The sequence below is a fragment of the Triticum aestivum genome, chromosome 4B, assembly GCF_018294505.1.
Source record: "Triticum aestivum cultivar Chinese Spring chromosome 4B, IWGSC CS RefSeq v2.1, whole genome shotgun sequence".
Classification (NCBI taxonomy): domain Eukaryota; kingdom Viridiplantae; phylum Streptophyta; class Magnoliopsida; order Poales; family Poaceae; genus Triticum; species Triticum aestivum.
The window spans coordinates 69,377,421-69,396,236 of record NC_057804.1 but is presented as its reverse complement, the minus strand read 5'-3'; positions in this window follow the sequence as shown (position 1 = coordinate 69,396,236).

The following is an 18,816-nucleotide window of genomic DNA, read 5'->3' as shown; positions in this document are numbered from 1 at the left end:
CGGCAAATTCATCAGTCCGGCTTGCCACCGGATGCTTCGCCACCTACATAGGAAGAGCGCATATTATATCTGGGATTATGATCCTCGGCGCGCTGTCATTTTTGACAACGCACCGAGTCTCAGGGGCTACTATCTATACAGGGCGCATTCTATATGCAAAACTGTCAGAAGGTACATCATTTTGCGTACCTCAAAACCCGTCAGTAATCTTATGACGATGTCATGCAATCCGCTTTCAGCGGATGAAATCCTTTCAATCACCGTACCCATTAGCGTACGGTGATCTTCCGAGATAGATGCTCGCCCGAGCAGATCTTTCAGCTCCTCCGACCGTACACCAGTCGGGGCCGGACTCGTCCGATGGCCTTTTTCGAAGGCCGGACGCGGAGGGCTTTGAGGGGACATACGACTGCCTTCGGGCCCCACCGGATTAAGAGAAACCCTCCGCGACGACACCTCAGGGTCGTCCGCCTCGCATGACGGTACGGCAGGCGGAGGCGTTTCACTCTCCATCATCTCCGGATCAAGATCCCCTGAAGACGAGCTCTGCTGAGAAGGGCTGAGATCCGAACTACAAGGAAAAATTTCGGTTATCTTCAGAAATAAAACACGGATGTCTCTCATTTTAAGAAAACGCCCCTCTTTACTTAAGGCTTGCTGGAGGGCTGATCTCCTTGGGGAAATAGTGCGGCTGGGGCATCTCCCAGCGCAGGACCCTCTAGCGAGGATTTCTTCCCCCGCTTCGAGGCCTTGGTCTCCGGATCTTCAGAAGCGGTCCTCTTCTCCCCTTGGAGGGAGGGATTCTCGATCCCTCCTTTCTTAATAAACTCCTTCACAGAGGCAGTAGCTCCCTTGTTCCCCCCTTCGCCTTCTTCAAAAGGCGCAACCTCTAGCATCCTGGTTAACACAGGATCCGGCATGGTCTCAGGGAGGGGGGCCGGACACCGGATCAGTTTTGCTTTCGCAATCCACTCATGTTCAATGGACAGCTCTTTTAAAGGCAAGTTTATGATAGATATACGGATAGCATGTCCGGGTACAGGACTACTTACTTGAGTATCCGGGCGATTGCAGCTCAGACCTGCGTCCTCGGTCAAGTCCGGACACATTGCTCGTGATCCGAAGAAAAGTTGGTACATCTCCACGGGCGTATGCCCATAAAATGTTGGAGAGCTCATGGTCCCTCCGGATTGAACTCCCACAGGCGGAGGGGGCGACGTTTGCAGGGCAGGGTGCAACGAATCAGCATGACCTGCGCTACTACGACCAGATCGATCTCTCTCTCTAGGAGGTCTCGAATACGGCCCTGCAACAAGGGCGCGTCCTTGGACGGCCCCCAGTCGAGCCCTTTATTGACCCATGACGCCAGCCGCGGCAGAAGACCCGGGCGAAAGGCAGGTGGCGCCACCCATTTGGTGCCCCTGGGAGCTGTGATATAAAACCACTCTTGTTGCCACAGACTGAGCTCCTCTTGAAAAGATCCCTCGGGCCATGGAGCGTCAACATTCTTGCTTATAACAGCCCCTCCACACTCTGCCTGCTGCCCCTTGATCATCTTCGATTCCACTTTGAAGGTTTTGAGCCACAACCCAAAGTGAGGGGTAATGCAGAGGAAGGCTTCACATACGACAATGAACGATGAGATGTGGAGGATGGACTCCGGATCCAAGTCATGAAATTCCAGCCCATAATAAAACATGAGCCCCCTCACGAAGGGGTCCATCGGGAAGCCTAACCCCCGAAGGAAGTGAGGCACGAACACCACGCTCTCACCAGGCTTGGGAGTGGGAATAAACTGCCCTTGGGCAGGCAGCCTGTGCAAAATTTCGGCGGTTAGATACCAGGCGTCTCTCAGCTTTAGCACGTCTTCTTCTGTGATGGAGGAAGGCATCCATCGGCCTTGCAGGTCGGAGCCGGACATCCTCGGAGGTCTAAAGTGCCTAAATCTAGAGCTTTGGGTGTTGGAACTCGAGGCGAGGGGTGGATTCGATTGAGATTGAAAGAAAGGAACGGGCCTTGGTCTCATTATAAAGAGGTTGAATACCAAGAGCCCTCCCCGTGACCGTTCGGGACTCGCCTTCGATAGAGGAGGCGTGCCAACGGGCACGACAGGGTTACCCACACCCGTATTAATGAGAATCCCGGAATAAGGGGACGCGATCTCTGCTTTGATAAGACATGCCATGGAAACCGCCTCGCTAAACACGCTAAGGTGGGACAGTAAAAATGATTCCAATAAAGGCTTGGTCGTGGTGTGACGTCACGCCGCAGAATACGTCAGCAGATTGAATTTGTGTAAAGATTATTCTCTCTATGGTGGTATGTGGAACTTATTTTGCAGAGCCGGACACTATCCATGTGTTCAAAATCTTCTATGAAGTATTCGGAGGAGGAAACCGCCTTGCAATGCCGAAGACAATATGCGTGCCGGACTCGTCGTCATTAAAGCCTAGTTCAGGGGCTACTGAGGGAGTCCTGGATTAGGGGGTGTCCGGATAGCCGAACTATCACCGTTGGCCGGACTCCCGGACTATGAAGATACAAGATTGAAGACTTCGTCCCGTGTCCGGATGGGACTTTCCTTGGCGTGGAAGGCAAGCTTGGCGATACGGATATGTACATCTCCTACCATTGTAACCGACTCTATGTAACCCTAACCCTCTCCGGTGTCTATATAAACCGGAGGATTTTAGTCCGTAGGACGAAAAAGCAACAATCATACCATAGGCTAGCTTCTAAGGTTTAGCCTCTTTGATCTCGTGGTAGATCTACTCTTGTACTACCCATATCATCAATATTAATCAAGCAGGAGTAGGGTTTTACCTCCATCGAGAGGGCCCAAACCTCGGTAAAAACATCGTGTCCCTTGTCTCCTGTTACCATCCGCCTAGACGCATAGTTCGGGACCACCTACCCGAGATCCGCCGGTTTTGACACCGACAATGGGAATTATGGGGGTTCAGCTGAGAATATAATACTCAGATAGGCTCACGGTTCTGGACTTTGGGCCGCAGGCCGAACCTGCATGTTTGGGGGCCCATGTGTTCTACCTCAGCGCTTTTCATATTGCAAGCTATCGGTACTGCGCTGGTTTTAGATGCTGTCGCAAGGCGAATACACAAAATCGAATAAAGCACGGCAACTGTTGGAATGAAATCGAATGAAAGTTCCTAACCAGCAATCCGAGTTGCAATTCTATCAACGATATACCATGTGATAAATAATACTTTTGTACGACTTATACACACAGGACGCTTGTTTCACCATGCCAGATTATTACATCAAAATCTCTCAGAGGATAGATCAGTTTGGCAGTTGCGTGCTCCTACTGAAGAATTTCAAAGTTGATTTGGACCAGCTCTCCTTGCCGAGAAAGTTCGATTTTGACATCATCCCCTACTGCAAGATATGATTTAGATTTGAACCTGGACCATCCTTTAGCATCAATCATCATGCGACCATCCTTTGTACTTACGGTATATTGAGCAGGTTCATTCACACCAAGGCTGTGCATGGTAAGAGAAACTTGGCCGCGGTCGCCCGGATTGTTGAATGACTCCCTCGTTGCTCTAGGAATTCTCTGTTTGCAAACAAGAAGACATACCCAAATAGTTAGATCAACACAGTGAATCAAGTGAAACAACATGGAAAGAAAAAAGAACGAAGCACTTGGGCGGCCAATGCTTACCAAGAAGGTGGACATGTCGGTTTTTGTAAGGACTCTGGTATATGAAGTGCGAACTGCAGCCCAGTCTGTTGTCGGTGCAACTGCATGGGCCGGACCAAATGCAAGTGCAAGTGTTGGTGCAGGTGCCGAAGCCGCTGCTGCTGCCGGAGATGGTGCTCCTTGTAGAGCTAGTGCCGGTATCGATGCCCGATCTTCCGGTAGATCAGACTGATCCGCTGACGCGGTCGGTGCCCAATCCTTAGCTAGATCAGACTGAGTTGTTGCCGCTGTCAGTGGTAGAGCAACTGCCGGTGCTTGATCTGTGCGAGACAGCGGCGATCGTGTCTGGTCTGCTATGATCAGCTTTCTAACTTGACTAGGATCCGTGACCGTGATCCATTTTTTTCTTCATTTCTTTTAAATGCAAGAAGGACTAATTGTGGCGTTTTTGTTAAACCAAACTGCAGTTCATCATAGGGATTCAGCTTGTACTTAGACAACAGACTGATCCAATTTTTTCCAGTAATATAAGTGATGGACAGTGCCTTCGTTACTGACACGACATAAGAAGTGAAACCTGCAAAAATAGCCATCGTAGAGCAAACCAAACGGTTTATTCTGTGATGAATGTCACATGGCAAAACCTGCATCGTAAAATTGCAGGAAAATAAAGAAAGCATGACATTAAATCAATAAGATTTAGACAGTAAATCAATAAGATTTACTTGATGTGACACGAGTGAATCCTTACCAGGAAATCACTATGTTGAAGTACTAAATAGAAGTTGATCGTCCAACTATGCATGGCATGCAGGGGCCCTGCCTACTCCCACAAGCAGGACAGTCCAAAGGTCGTGACAAATCATATGGACCGAGCATCCATGGGACTGGAAATCCTGGTGGGTGCGATAAACCCTGCAATGCATACAGATATTGGAGTGTAACTATAATTGATAAACCGTCCTCACAAAAAATATGATCTAGATACTTCAAAATGTACAGACTGAATTGAGTGGACAGACATTAACATAGACCGTTCTCAGGACTGACCACACACGAAAAGCGACAGTATAATAAACAATACAGGGTTCACAAACACAAATCAAGTACTGAACAATAGCACTTACTACAGACAAGCAAAGTTGCACTAACTAAACTCTGCAGACTATTTCTTGCTACCGACCTACGGGATGAACCCCGCATAACTGACTAGGCCATGGACTTCGTGTGAGATGTCTACATGCACCATCACCATCTTGTCAACCTTGGAGAGCCTGACAGAGTGGTCTTTCCACTCATAAACATGATGATGAAGACAGGCCGCATCAGATTTGTTGGGAAGCTTTACAAGAACCACACCCTTCATAATCGAAGGCACAACCAGGAAATTGTTGTGGTCAAGTACAGCCTCGAGAACACGCCTGACAACAATGCTACAGGAAAACACTAGTTCGGGACATGTGGCAACAAGGACACAGCAGCTGGATAGTTCAGCAGTAGAACTCATCATCAGGTCTTCCAGTTCACAAGGCATGACTTTGAGAACTTCATCTCCACCGCGGACCTGGTTCTAATTCAAATAGAAACCATATTTTATTACTACCTCTGTTCAGAAATATAAGATGATTTTCAATATTATACTCCATGTATGACTACATATACGCACAGAAATGAGTGAACAAAGACACTAGAACATGTCTTCAAATGCATGAGAGCAGAGGGATTACATGCAATATCCATAACACAAGTTACTGAGGCAAATATACCCTCTCAAAAAGGTAGCATTGATGTTCATAAATTACTCCCTCCGTCCCAAAATTCTTGTCTTAGATTTGTCTAGATACGGATGTATAAAGTCACATTTTAGTATTAGATACATACGTATCTAGACAAATATAAGACAAGAAATTTGGGACAGAGGGAGTAGTTGAAAGTAATCTATAAGAAATCAGTGTCAACCCCTCGCATGTTTTGGTCAAAAGAGGAATTTAGAACCGTCATTTGGCACACTAAAATCACATGCAAGATCACCCACAAAGTTGTACTACCAGTACTAGTACTGCGTGTTAGATGAAAAAACACGATCAAGATCGAGAAAAAGATCGTCAACAAGAGAGATTACCTGGACTTGCTTAATAAGGGATCCCGGAGAGGGGGGCTTGGACAGGGCGATGGCTTTGAGCTTGTCTGCGGTAGTCTCGCCGAGGTGCTTGCGCTTCTTCGTACCATGAGCCTCGACGGTTTTGGCCAGAGCCATAGACATCACGTCGGCCGGTGCTCTGATACGTCTCCAACGTATCTATAATTTTTGATTGCTCCATGCTATTTTATCTACTGTTTTGGACTATATTGGCTTTATTTTCCACTTTTATATTACTTTTGGGACTAACCTATTAACCGGAGGCCCAGCCCAGAATTGCTATTTTTTGCCTTTTTCAGTATTTCAAAGAAACAGAATATCAAACGGAGTCCAAACGGAATGAAACCTTCGGGATTGTGATTTTCCAACCGGACGTGACCCAGGAGACTTGGACCCTACTCCAAGAAGCGCCAGAGGCGGTCACGAGGGTGGAGGGCGCCCCCCTGGGCGCGCCCCCTACCTCGTGGGCCCCTCGGAGCTCCACCGATGTAATCCTTCCTCCTATATGTACCTACATATCCCCGAACGATCAGAACAGGAGCCAAAAACCTAATTCCACCGCCGCAACTTTCTGTATCCAAGAGATCCCATCTTGGGGCCTGTTCCAGAGCTCCGCCGAAGGGGGCATCCACCATGGAGGGCTTCTACATCATCACCATAGCCCCTCCGATGAAGTGTGACTAGTTTACTTCAGACCTTCGGGTCCATAGCTAGTAGCTAGATGGCTTCTTCTCTCTTTTTGGATCTCAATACAATGTTCTCCCCCTCTCTCATGGAGATCTATTCGATGTAATCTACTTTTTGTGGTGTGTTTGTTGAGATCGATGAATTGTGGGTTTATGATCCAGTATTATCTATGGAAAATATTTGATTCTTCTCTGAATTCTTTTATGTATGATTGAGTTATCTTTGCAAGTCTCTTCGAATTATCTCTTTGGTTTGGCCAACTAGATTGGTAGTTCTTGCAATGGGAGAAGTGCTTAGCTTTGGGTTCAATCTTGCGGTGTCCTTACTCAATGACAGAAAGAGTTGCAAGGCACGTATTGTATTGTTGCCATCGAGGATAACAAGATGGGGTTTTTATCATATTGCATGAATTTATCCCTCTACATCATGTCATCTGGCTTACGGCGTTACTCTGTTTTTACTTAATACTCTAGATGCATGCTGGATAGCGGTCGATGAGTGGAGTAATAGTAGTAGATGCAGAATCGTTTCGATCTACTTGTTTTGGACGTGATGCCTATATACATGATCATCGCCTAGATATACTCATAACTATGCTCAATTCTGTGAATTGCTCAACAGTAATTTGTTCACCCACCGTAGAATACTTATGCTCTCGAGAGAAGCCAAACCTATGGCCCCCGGGTCTATTCTCATCATATCAATATATATCACTTTATTTACTTGCTTTGTTTTTACTTTGCCTTTACTTTTTACTTTGCATCTATCTATCAAAAATACCAAAAATATTATCTCTATCAGATCTCACTCTCGTAAGTGACCGTGAAGGATTGACAACCCCTAAGCGTTGGTTGCGAGTTGCTATCGTTTTGTGTAGGTACGAGGGACTTGTGCGTGGTCTCCTACAGGATTTATACCTTGGTTCTCAAAAACTGAGGGAAATACCTACGCTACTTTACTGCATCATCCTCTCCTCTTCGGGGAAATCCAACGCAGTGCTCAAGAGGTAGCAAGAAGAATTTCTGGCTCCGTTGCCGGGGAGGCTCACGCAAGCAAGTCAACCATACCAATTACCCATCGCAATCCCTATCTCTCGCATTACATTATTTGCCATTTGCCTCCCGTTTTCCTCTCCCCCACTTCACCCTTGCCGTTTTATTTGCCCTCTCTTTCCCAATCTCTTCCTTCTTTCCCTTTTTGTTTGCTTTCTTCTGCCTTACCCTTTTTACCGCTATGTCTGAAATTGGGGAGATTATCATTGATATGGACAACAATGATAATACCAAAAATCCCGAGGCTCCGGCCGATGAACCTCCTATCTTGCATACCAAAAAGTTTCGAATTGGTAGTGGTAACATCATTGGCAAAGGCGTTATTCAAGATTTCTTTACTTTTGCCGGTGCTTTACCTTCCATGGGCTGTTCTATTCTTCATAGGTCTAGTAGCCTTGTGGATGCTATAGCTATGCTTGTGGTTGAACTTGAAAGACAATTTATGCATATGCACCCTTGCATACAGAGAATTTTCTTAGAATTCTCTAATATTGAGCACTCTTCTATTAAGCGCGCTGTTACTATATTTTTGGCTCATGAATTTATATTTATCATAAGAGAAGCCAAAGAAATCTTTGCACGCTATAGGGTGGACGCCGGTCGTCCACCCATAGAAGCAATCCTCTATGATCAAGAGGAAATTAGACACTTTCAATCTTCGGACTATGTTACTTTCAATGAAATCCTTAGAAAAAAGGTCCCTACCAATGTCTTAGTTGATTGCATTAATGAGCTTAATAATGATTTTTCCCTTAGAAATAATGAGCTAGGATACTCCCTCGAGTATAAGCTCACAAGATTTTACCAAAAGAATGCTTTCAGTGATGAAATACTTGTGCACTATGAAGGGCCAAGGGAGGAACCCGTTCCTCCCGTGATTGTTCTTGGAGATTTTTGCCCCGCTAAATTTAGCCCTTTTGATTATTTTTGCTTTCAGGGATGAAATACTTGTGCACTATGAAGGGCCAAGGAAACTTGCTGCTGAACATAGGGAATACGAGATGAGCTTTCAAGATCTATCTTATTATTACAGCACGACCTAGATATATCCTCGCTTTTATGCCTAGCTAGGGGCGTTAAACGATAGCGCTTGTTGGGAGGCAACCCAATTTTATTTTGTATTTTTTGTTTTTGCTTCTGTTTAGGAATAAATAATCCATCTACCTTCTGTTTAGATGTGGTTTTATGTTTTAATTAGTGTTTGTGCCAAGTAGGACCTATAGGATAACCTACGATGATAGTTGATTTGATTCTGCTGGAAAACAGAAACTTTGCGCGCACAAATATAATTATGATAAATCACAGGAATGTGCTTTTGCGTTGATTCTTTTTGCTGCTGATCAATAAACAAATTTTCCAGGACTTCCTATTTGGTAGAAGTTTTAGAGTTCCAGAAGTTTGCGTTAGTTACAGATTGCTACAGACTATTCTGTTTTTGACAGATTCTGTTTTTCGTGTGTTGTTTGCTTATTTTGAAGAATCTATGGCTTGTAAATTAGTTTATAAACCATAGAGAAGTTGGAATAAAGTAGGTTTAACACCAATATAATAAATAATGAGTTCATTAAAGTACCTTGAAGTAGTCTTTTGTTTTCTTTCTCTAAAGGAGCTCACGTGATTTCTGTTGAGTTTTGTGTTGTGAAGTTTTCAAGTTTTGGGTGAATTCTTTTGATGGATTATGGAATAAGGAGTGGCAAGAGCCCAAGCTTGGGGATGCCCATGGCACCCCCAAGATAATCCAAGGACACCAAAAAGTCAAAGCTTGGGGATGCCCCGGAAGGCATCCCCTCTTTCGTCCACTTCCATCGGTAATTCATTTGGAGCTATATTTTTATTCACCAACATGATATGTGTTTTGCTTGGAGCGTCTTGTATTATTTGTGTCTTTGCTTGTTAGTTTACCACAATCATCCTTGCTGTACACATCTTTTGAGAGAGCCATACATGAATTGGAATTTGCTAGAATACTCTATGTGCTTCACTTATATCTTTTGAGCTTGATAGTTTTGTTCATTGTGCTTCACTTATATCTTTTGAGCGTGATAATTTTTGCTCTAGTACTTCACTTAGATCTTTTAGAGCACGGTGGTGGATTTGTTTTAAAGAAACTATTTGATCTCTCATGCTTCACTTAGATTATTTTGAGAGTCTTTAATAGCATGGTAATTTGCTTAATGTTAATATACTTGGTGTTCAAGATATGTGAAACTTTCTTTTGAGTGAATTGAATACTAAGATAAGTTTGATACTTGATAATTGTTTTGAGATATGGAGGTGATAATATCAAAGTCATGCTAGTTGGGTGATTATGAATTTGAGAAATACTTGTGTTGAAGTTTGCAAATCCCGTAGCATGCACGTATGGTTAGAGTTATGTAACAAATTTGAAACATGAAGTGTACCTGGCTTGTGCATCCTTATGAGTGGCGGTCGGGGACGAGCGATGGTCTTTTCCTACCAATCTATCCCCCTAGGAGCATGCGCGTAGTACTTGAATTTTTGATGACTTCTAAATTTTTGCAATAAGTATATGAGTTCTTTTGATTAATGTTGAGTCCATGGATTATACGCACTCTCACCTTTCCACCATTGCTAGCCTCTTCGGTGCCGTGTATTGCCCTTTCTCACCTTGAGAGTTGGTGCAAACTTCGCCGGTGCATCCAAACCCCGTGATACGATATGCTCTATCACACATAAACCTCCTTATATCTTCCTCAAAACAGCCACCATACCTACCTATTATGGCATTTCCATAGCCATTCCGAGATATATTGCCATGCAACTTCCACCATCATCATCATGACATGCATTACTTTTGTCATATTGCCATTGCATGATCTTGTAGTTGACATTGTATTTGTGGCAAAGCCACCATGCATTATTTTTCATACATGTCACTCTTGATTCATTGCACCATCCCGGTACACCGCCGGAGGCATTCATATAGAGTCATATCCTGTTCTAAGTTTCGAGTTGTAATCCTTGTGTTGTAATCAATAGAAGTGTGATGATCATCATTATTGGAGCATTGCCCAAATAAAAAAAAGATAGGCCAAAAAAAAGGCCCAAAAAAAGGAAAAAAAATAAAAAGGGCAATGCTACTATCTCTTTTTCCACACTTGTGCTTCAAAGTAGCACCTTGTTCTTCATGTAGTCTCATATATTGTGCTTCAAAGTAGCACCTTCTTCTTCATGTAGTGAGTCTCATATATGGTGCTTCAAAGTAGCACCTTGTTTTTCATGTAGTGAGTCTCATAAGTTTTCTTTTTATACTAGTGGGAATTTTTCATTATAGAACTTGGCGTGTATATTCCTACGATGGGCTTCCTCAAATGCCCGAGGTCTTCGTGAGCAAGCAAGTTGGATGCACACCCACTAGTTTTCTTTTGTCGAGCATTCATAGCTCTAGTGCATCCGTTGCATGGCAATCCCTACTCCTCATGTTGACATCAATTGATGGGCATCTCCATAGCCCGTTGATTATCCTCTTCAATGTGAGACTTTCTCCTTTTTTGTCTTCTCCACACAATCCCCATCATCATATTCTATTCCACGCATAGTGCTATATCCATGGCTCACGCTCATGTATTGCGTGAAGGTTGAAAAAGTTTGAGATTATTTAAGTATGAAACAATTGCTTGGCTTGTCATTGGGGGTATAGAAGTTGGGAACATCTTTCTGTGACAAAAATGAAGCATAGCCTAACTATATGATTTTGTAGGGATGAACTTTCTTTTGCCATGTTATTTTGAGAAGACATGATTGCTTTGATTAGTATGCTTGAAGTATTATTGTTTTTGTGTCAATATGAACTTTTGTCTTGAATCTTTCGGATCTGAATATTCATATCACAATTAAGAAGATTTACATTGAAATTATGCCAAAGTATCACTCCGCATCAAAAATTCTTTTTAATCATTTACCTACTCGAGGACGAGCAGGAATTAAGCTTGGGGATGCTTGATACGTCTCCAACGTGTCTATAATTTTTGATTGCTCCATGCTACTTTATCTACTGGTTTGGACTATATTGGGCTTTATTTTCCACTTTTATATTAGTTTTGGGACTAACCTATTAACCGGAGGCCCAGCCCAGAATTGTTGTTTTTGCCTTTTTCAGTATTTCGAAGAAACAGAATATCAAAGGAGTCCAAACGGAATGAAACCTTCGGGATCGTGATTTTCCAACCGAACGTGACCCAGGAGACTTGGACCATACTCCAAGAAGCGCCAGAGGCGGTCACGAGGGTGGAGGGCGCCCCCCCTGGGCGTGCCCCCTACCTCATGGGCCCCTCGGAGCTCCACCGACGTACTCCTTCCTCCTATCTATACCTACATATCCCCGAATGATCAGAACAGGAGCCAAAAACCTAATTCCACCGCCGCAACTTTCTGTATCCACGAGATCCCATCTTGGGGCATGTTCCGGAGCTCCGCCGGAGGGGGCATCCACCATGGAGGGCTTCTACATCATCACCATAGCCCCTCCGATGAAGTGTGACTAGTTTACTTCAGACCTTTGGGTCCATAGCTAGTAGCTAGATGGCTTCTTCTCTCTTTTTGGATCTCAATACAATGTTCTCCCCCTCTCTCGTGGAGATCTATTTGATGTAATCTTCTTTTTGCGGTGTGTTTGTTGAGACCGATGAATTGTGGGTTTATGATCCAGTATTATCTATGGAAAATATTTGATTCTTCTCTGGATTCTTTATGTATGATTGAGTTATCTTTGCAAGTCTCTTCGAATTATCTCTTTGGTTTGGCAAACTAGATTGGTAGTTCTTGCAATGGGAGAAGTGCTTAGCTTTGGGTTCAATCTTGCGGTGTCCTTACTTAGTGACAGAAAGAGTTGCAAGGCATGTATTGTATTGTTGCCATCGAGGATAACAAGATGGGGTTTTTATCATATTGCATGAATTTATCCCTCTACATCATGTCATCTTGCTTACGACGTTACTCTGGTTTTACTTAATACTCTAGCTGCATGCTGGATAGCGGTCGATGAGTGGAGTAATAGTAGTTGATGCAAAATCGTTTCGATCTACTTGTGTTGGATGTGATGCCTATATACATGATCATCGCGTAGATATACTCAGAACTATGCTCAATTCTGTCAATTGCTCAACAGTAATTTGTTCACCCACCGTAGAATACTTATGCTCTCGAGAGAAGCCACTAGTGAAACCTATGCCCCCCCGGGTCTATTCTCATCATATCAATCTATATCACTTTATTTACTTGCTTTGTTTTTACTTTGCCTTTACTTTTTACTTTGCATCTATCTATCAAAAATACCAAAAATATTATCTCTATCAGATCTCACTCTCGTAAGTGACCGTGAAGGGATTGACAACCCCTAAGCGTTGGTTGCGAGTTGCTATCATTTTGTGTAGGTATGAGGGACTTGTGCGTGGTCTCCTACTGGATTGATACCTTGGTTCTCAAAAAATGAGGGAAATACTTACGCTACTTTACTGCATCATCTTCTCCTCTTCGGGGTAAGCCAACGTAGTGCTCAAGAGGTAGCATGCTCCGGCATCCATCCAAGAGAGGAAGCTGAGAGAGAAGAGTGAAAGGAGGAACGAGATGAGGGAGAAGCGAAGCGAGTGGGGGTTTTCTTCAAGAGAGGAAGCTGAGAGAGAGAAGTGAAATGATGGTTGCTTCGCCCGTCGAACTTACTGCTGGAAAGGAGGGGGTTTTGTGATTTGATGGCTCATTGGGCATTACTGCGGTGGTTCGATTGAGGTAGTCTACCGTCACTCTACTACGGAGTAATTTAGTGCATGGCTGGTGGACCCAGGTGCTGGCTGTCCCACACATCAGCGAAAGTGAGTAATTTAGTGCATGGCTGGAGGAGGATCCGCACGGTAGAGCATGTCCACCGTTTTTCATTCTGAAGAAAAAAAATGATTACAACAAGCGTTTCCACTCTTATGACGGAGGAGTGAGACACACGGCAGCCACTTGAACATACACAATGCTCCCACTACTAGGCATGTGCAGTGGTTCATACGTCAGTACTACACAATCTGGTTGCTAGCGTAGTAAGATATGACGATAAAAAATGATGTTGTGCGCATGTCAACTACTCCTATATGTAACATAGTACCGCTTTTTCGACTGTCCGGTTGAGAATGAACGGTGAGATCAATGTTAACAGAACTAGGTCCACAGCACACGGAGAGTACGGTGCTATAGTACTCCACGAAACATGAACCATATGAAGCACATCCTATAGTGTTAGACAGGGTGTATGAAGGGTGCACGGGATGGGAGCAAAAGTTCCCTTCTCGACCCACTTTTGGGTGTTTAGCAGAGTGCATGAACCATGAAGGGTGCATGAGTCCACACTAGTAGGTTGACAAAAATACACGAAGAGGAAACAACTATATTGAGATGAGAATGCAACCAAACACACCCACACGCTTTGTGCTACAGTGACTGATCTGCACTGTCTGAGTTTGATCCAACGGTCATGTTGCGCCGAGACATGGACATGCCCATGCAGAGGGCGCCTAAACACCACCGAAGTCCCTCTGCTTCTCGTTGCGCACGACATTGGTGATGCAGGGTGCAACCACCCGCAGAGCCCGCTCCTGGTCGACGGGAGCCAGCTCGTCAAAGACGGCATCCAATGGCACGAATGGATTCCGGTGACGGAGCCCTGAAAGGATTCGCCTGGCAATGGCGGCGGTAGCCTGCAACCCCTCCTTGTCTAGCTGAGCCCCCACCATCGCACGGATATGGCTCAGCTCCTTGGAGATATAGGTGAAGAAGGAGACCAGGTCAGGAAGCCGTAGCTCATTGAAGTCGACTGGGTGGTCGAACGGGTTTAGCCCGACGGCCGGCATCGTCTCGTTGGCATGATCGTAGGCATCGTGCAGCCGCAACACGTGTGTGGCAACTTGGTTCACCAAGTGGTTGAGGCAATCCTGGACCTCACCATGATCGGCCCGCTCGCGCTCCAGCCGGCTCCCCTGACAGCCTATCGTATCTCCCGCTTTCTGCAGCAACGCCGCCGACGCCTCGAGCATCTTTGTGGTGGACGCCTGCCGCTTTTAAAGCTCCGTGAACTCCCGTACATAATGGAGGAGCATGGCACTCCTCTCCTCCTTGAGCTCATGGAGCTCCACGTCCTCGTCCCTGAGCTCCGCATCCTTGGCATGGAGCTCTTGTGTCAGGCACCTCACCTCGGACTCCGTGATCTGCTGCACCGCCATGGCACCAGGTAGAAGCAATGGGGAGAGGAAGCAAAGGGGGCGAAACGGCTGAAAGGCAATGCAATCTACGGGAAGGCGGAGAGAGCCAGCCGAGGAGTGGGGAATCTTTTGGTTCTCACCACGGTAAAACACCAGTCGACGACTTCTCACATCAGGGAGCAGTGGGTTTTTACAGGCGGAGTCATCGTGACTAATTACTGCTGCGCCTCCTCCCGTCAATCAAAAAATTAAAAATCCTGCCGCGCCTTCTCCTGTCAATCAAAAAATTAAAAATCCTGCCGCACCCAAACACCAGAGCAACGCCGCGGTGGATATTTAAATTTACCTGTCGGCAAGTAGATAAAAAAAGGGGTGAAAAAATAAATGTGGCGGCGGCCTAGCTAATCGGTCGAACTAGCCCAACTGGCTAGCCACCATGCTTCACTGATGTACTCGGTGGGAAAGGTGGTCTTTCGTGATTTGACAACTCATTTACTTGCTTTAGCGATACAACCTAGGAGGACTCAGAAAACGTGCGGTAGGGCGTCCCACGCCAGGAAGAATATATGCGTGCACCACCCGGGAGGACCCGGAAACCGCGCGGTAGGGTGTGCCACGTCTCGGCATGGAGGAAAAATGTGCGTGTAAAAATATATTGTATCAGACGTAGTACCTATGGTTCGACCTCGGGACCCAGCCAGTCGATCGAAAACACCCCACTAGCCACACAGCTTCATCATGCAAATGTGGCACGGTTAGCTCCGTCTCGACCAGCCACAACATCTCTTGTTCTAGGAGATTCTTCTATTTTCCAAGTTTTTTATTTGTAATAACACCACGGCAAGCTAGCGCCGCTCTTCGTGTGTGCCCATGCAAAGGTTAGACAATGGAGAGAAGAGAGATTGAGATCGCAGACCTAGGACCCACCAGTAAGTGAGACAACGGTCATGCACGTGTTGACGAGGCACTCCCTCTACTCTACTCAATGCAAGTATTGTATAAAATCAAGTTATGGGACAAAGCCAACAACCGTTCGTTTTTTCAGGCTATCGACTTTCGCTTTGTAGTCCAGGTTGCCAGTTCGAATCTCGTCTTTCAGATTTGTTAGTTTTAGGTCCAAATTTGATTAATGACAAGTGGGACCCCCGTGTGTTGTTCCGATATTTCAGTGTAGGATGGTTTTTTTGAACAAACACTTTGCGCGGTTAGATAAGTGACGACACGAGTTACACATATTTTGCAAGTTTACGAACAAGAATGATAGCAGCATAGAATATCACATCCACCCTGCAGCTTAGATACTATGGTGATACGAGTTTTTACACCGTTGGAAGTGAGATCCAATGGCTTGGGAGTAGTCTTTGTGATTATGTGCAATTTCCAAACTCTCCAAAGTTTTTTTTGCAAATGAAACATTCAGGCCTCGTGTGTGCCGATGCATCTTCGATCCAACGGCTCCCCGGTGCTCATATTAGGTGCTCCCCGTAGCTTAATTACCCACTACGGTGATATGAGCGTCTAGGTCGTATGATCAGTGATCAGATGGCACATGCATAGTACTTGTACTTTCTGCGCATTTCCCAAACTCTATCAACCGTATATTGCAAAAACATTCAAACCTCCTACTGTGGGCCGTTAGATCTCAGTGAACTCATATCACCATAGAATCTATGGTGCGGGAGCACCTCATACTCTCCCGTGCGAGAAAACATAAGGTGCTATCGCGGATTGGATGCTACGGTGATACGATCTTGGAGGTCGTTTGATCTGAGAGCCAATGGCATCTGAGCAGTCTTTGTGCTTGTAAGCAGTGGCCGAACTCTTTTGGGGCTTTTCTGCAAAAAATCATTCGAACCACCGAGGAGGTGTTGGGTCACAAATCCAACGCCTCCGAAGAGCTTGTATCACCAAAGCATCTAAGGTGTGGTAGCACATGATATTCTTACATACAGGAGAATATGATGTCCTCCTTCATCTTAGATGCTATGGTGATACGAGCTTTGAGGTCGTTGGTTATGGGATCAAAGGGCATCTAAGTAGTTTTTGTACAAATTGTGTGCAATTCTCAAACTCATCAAGGTTTCCTGCAAAAAAATTAAGACACGTCTTGTGAGCTGCTATGTCTCAGATCTACAAGCTCCAAGCAACTCATATCGGCATATAACATCTAAGGTATGGGGGCACATGATATTCTCCCGGGGAGGAGGGGTGGGGCGTGCACAACCAATCGGTGGTTGGGAGGGTGGGGACAAATATAATCTAAACAACCCTAAACAGAGCTCCGCAGTTTTATCTAAGGTCGAGGGGTTGACCCCCGACAATCATAGCTCCGCCTAAACACAAAATTTGCATGTACTGTAGTACTAGACTTAATATTCATGTTTCAGTTTCATGTTCATTTTAAATATTGAACTGAGGACCATGGATGTCTTACATTTTACTCCCTTCGTTCCTACATATTAGTCTTTTTAGAGGCTTCAAATGGACTGGCACATACAGATGTATATAGACATATTTTAGAGTCTAGATTCACTCATTTTGCTCCGTATGTAGTCACTTGTTGAACTCTCTAAAATACTAATATTTAGGAATAGAAGGAGTATTTTTGAATTCGTGTCATATGTGCATGGGTTGGAAAAATGGATGCACTACACTTATTGGATTGTTGTTGTGTTCGTGCGTGTGTGTCTCTGTGTGTGTGTGTGTGCGTGCATGTGTGTGTGTGTGTGTGTGTGGTCATATGCTTGATACATACAAAGTTTTCTCACCTCCATATTGTTCATCTTTTAAATTTGAATTTGCATTGGAAAACTTACTAGGGATACCATGAAATGTGAAATCCACGTTGAGATCACTATATCACAAACTCACTCTAATTCAACAACTCGCCATAAATCAATTACCACGTTGAGATTAGTATTTGCAAGGAAAATACAGGTATTGTAATACACATAGATTCGTTCGGCAATTTAAAAGGTTCCTTTCGTATTCTCGAATGGTAGGACCCAACGGCGTACCAGCCAGACCTTGGCTCATGTTGATCCTAAAAAACGGGCTCGTGTCCTTCGGTGGCGTGCGTGGTACGCACATTAGGCAACCCCAACCAGTCGAGCCTCAATGTTTCAAGTCGAAATATCTGGCAGCCAGAATTCCAGCCCTAGGAAATTCCCCTCATGTCCCTGGTCCATAATGACTACCAATGAACAACGGAGGGATGCTTTAGTAACTAGACAACGTTACCTACCGTGCCGAGCACGGTTCAATTCCCTCGGTCGCCGCTCGTTAAGGTCACCCGTCAACTGCATTGCCTAGTACTACTACTACTACACCAGGATGAGCACAGAATTGAGCCCGTTTGTTCGTGCCTAGTACTTGAGTTAATATATCAGGCAATGCACTGGTACGCAGGGATTATCCTTTTACGGTTTATAGGGCTTATCTCAAAATTTTAGTTTTCCCATTTTATAAGTCTCAATTTGGTTGTTCCCGATTAAATGTTCAGATTTCAAGGTGCAATAAATCATTACATGCAAGAATTAAGAGAAAATTGACCAATGCATGTACTTTATGCATGCATGCATTGCAATTAATGCATTCGTAAACACAATTTTTGAGGAAAACAAGCACATTAATTGAGTGGTTTTGCAAACTACAACAATTGTTCCACCACTCACCATCTACCTTGGTTGGTGAGATTTTTGAATTGAGCCCTATAAACTGGAAAGGAGGTTTAACTAAGCAAAATGTTTGACCAAATCCATTCTTAAGAAATACAACAGACAGATGTACGGCTTGAAAATTTATTGCATGATGCAGGTTATGATGTTGTTTCGAATCCTGGATCTTAAATTTCAGAAAATCCAAAAGTGAGCATAAATTCTTGAAACTGAGCATGGTCGCGTGATATGGCACAAATATTACTTCGTAAGTTTTTTCTTCAATTCGAGACAAGCTGCTTATGACAAGTTGCACAAATGAAGAGCTAAGGTATTTTGGAACAAAGACCTGTCACATTAAGGCGAACGCTTTCACTATTGAAACTGTGGGCGTTTACGTGCCGCCACGAGTCCC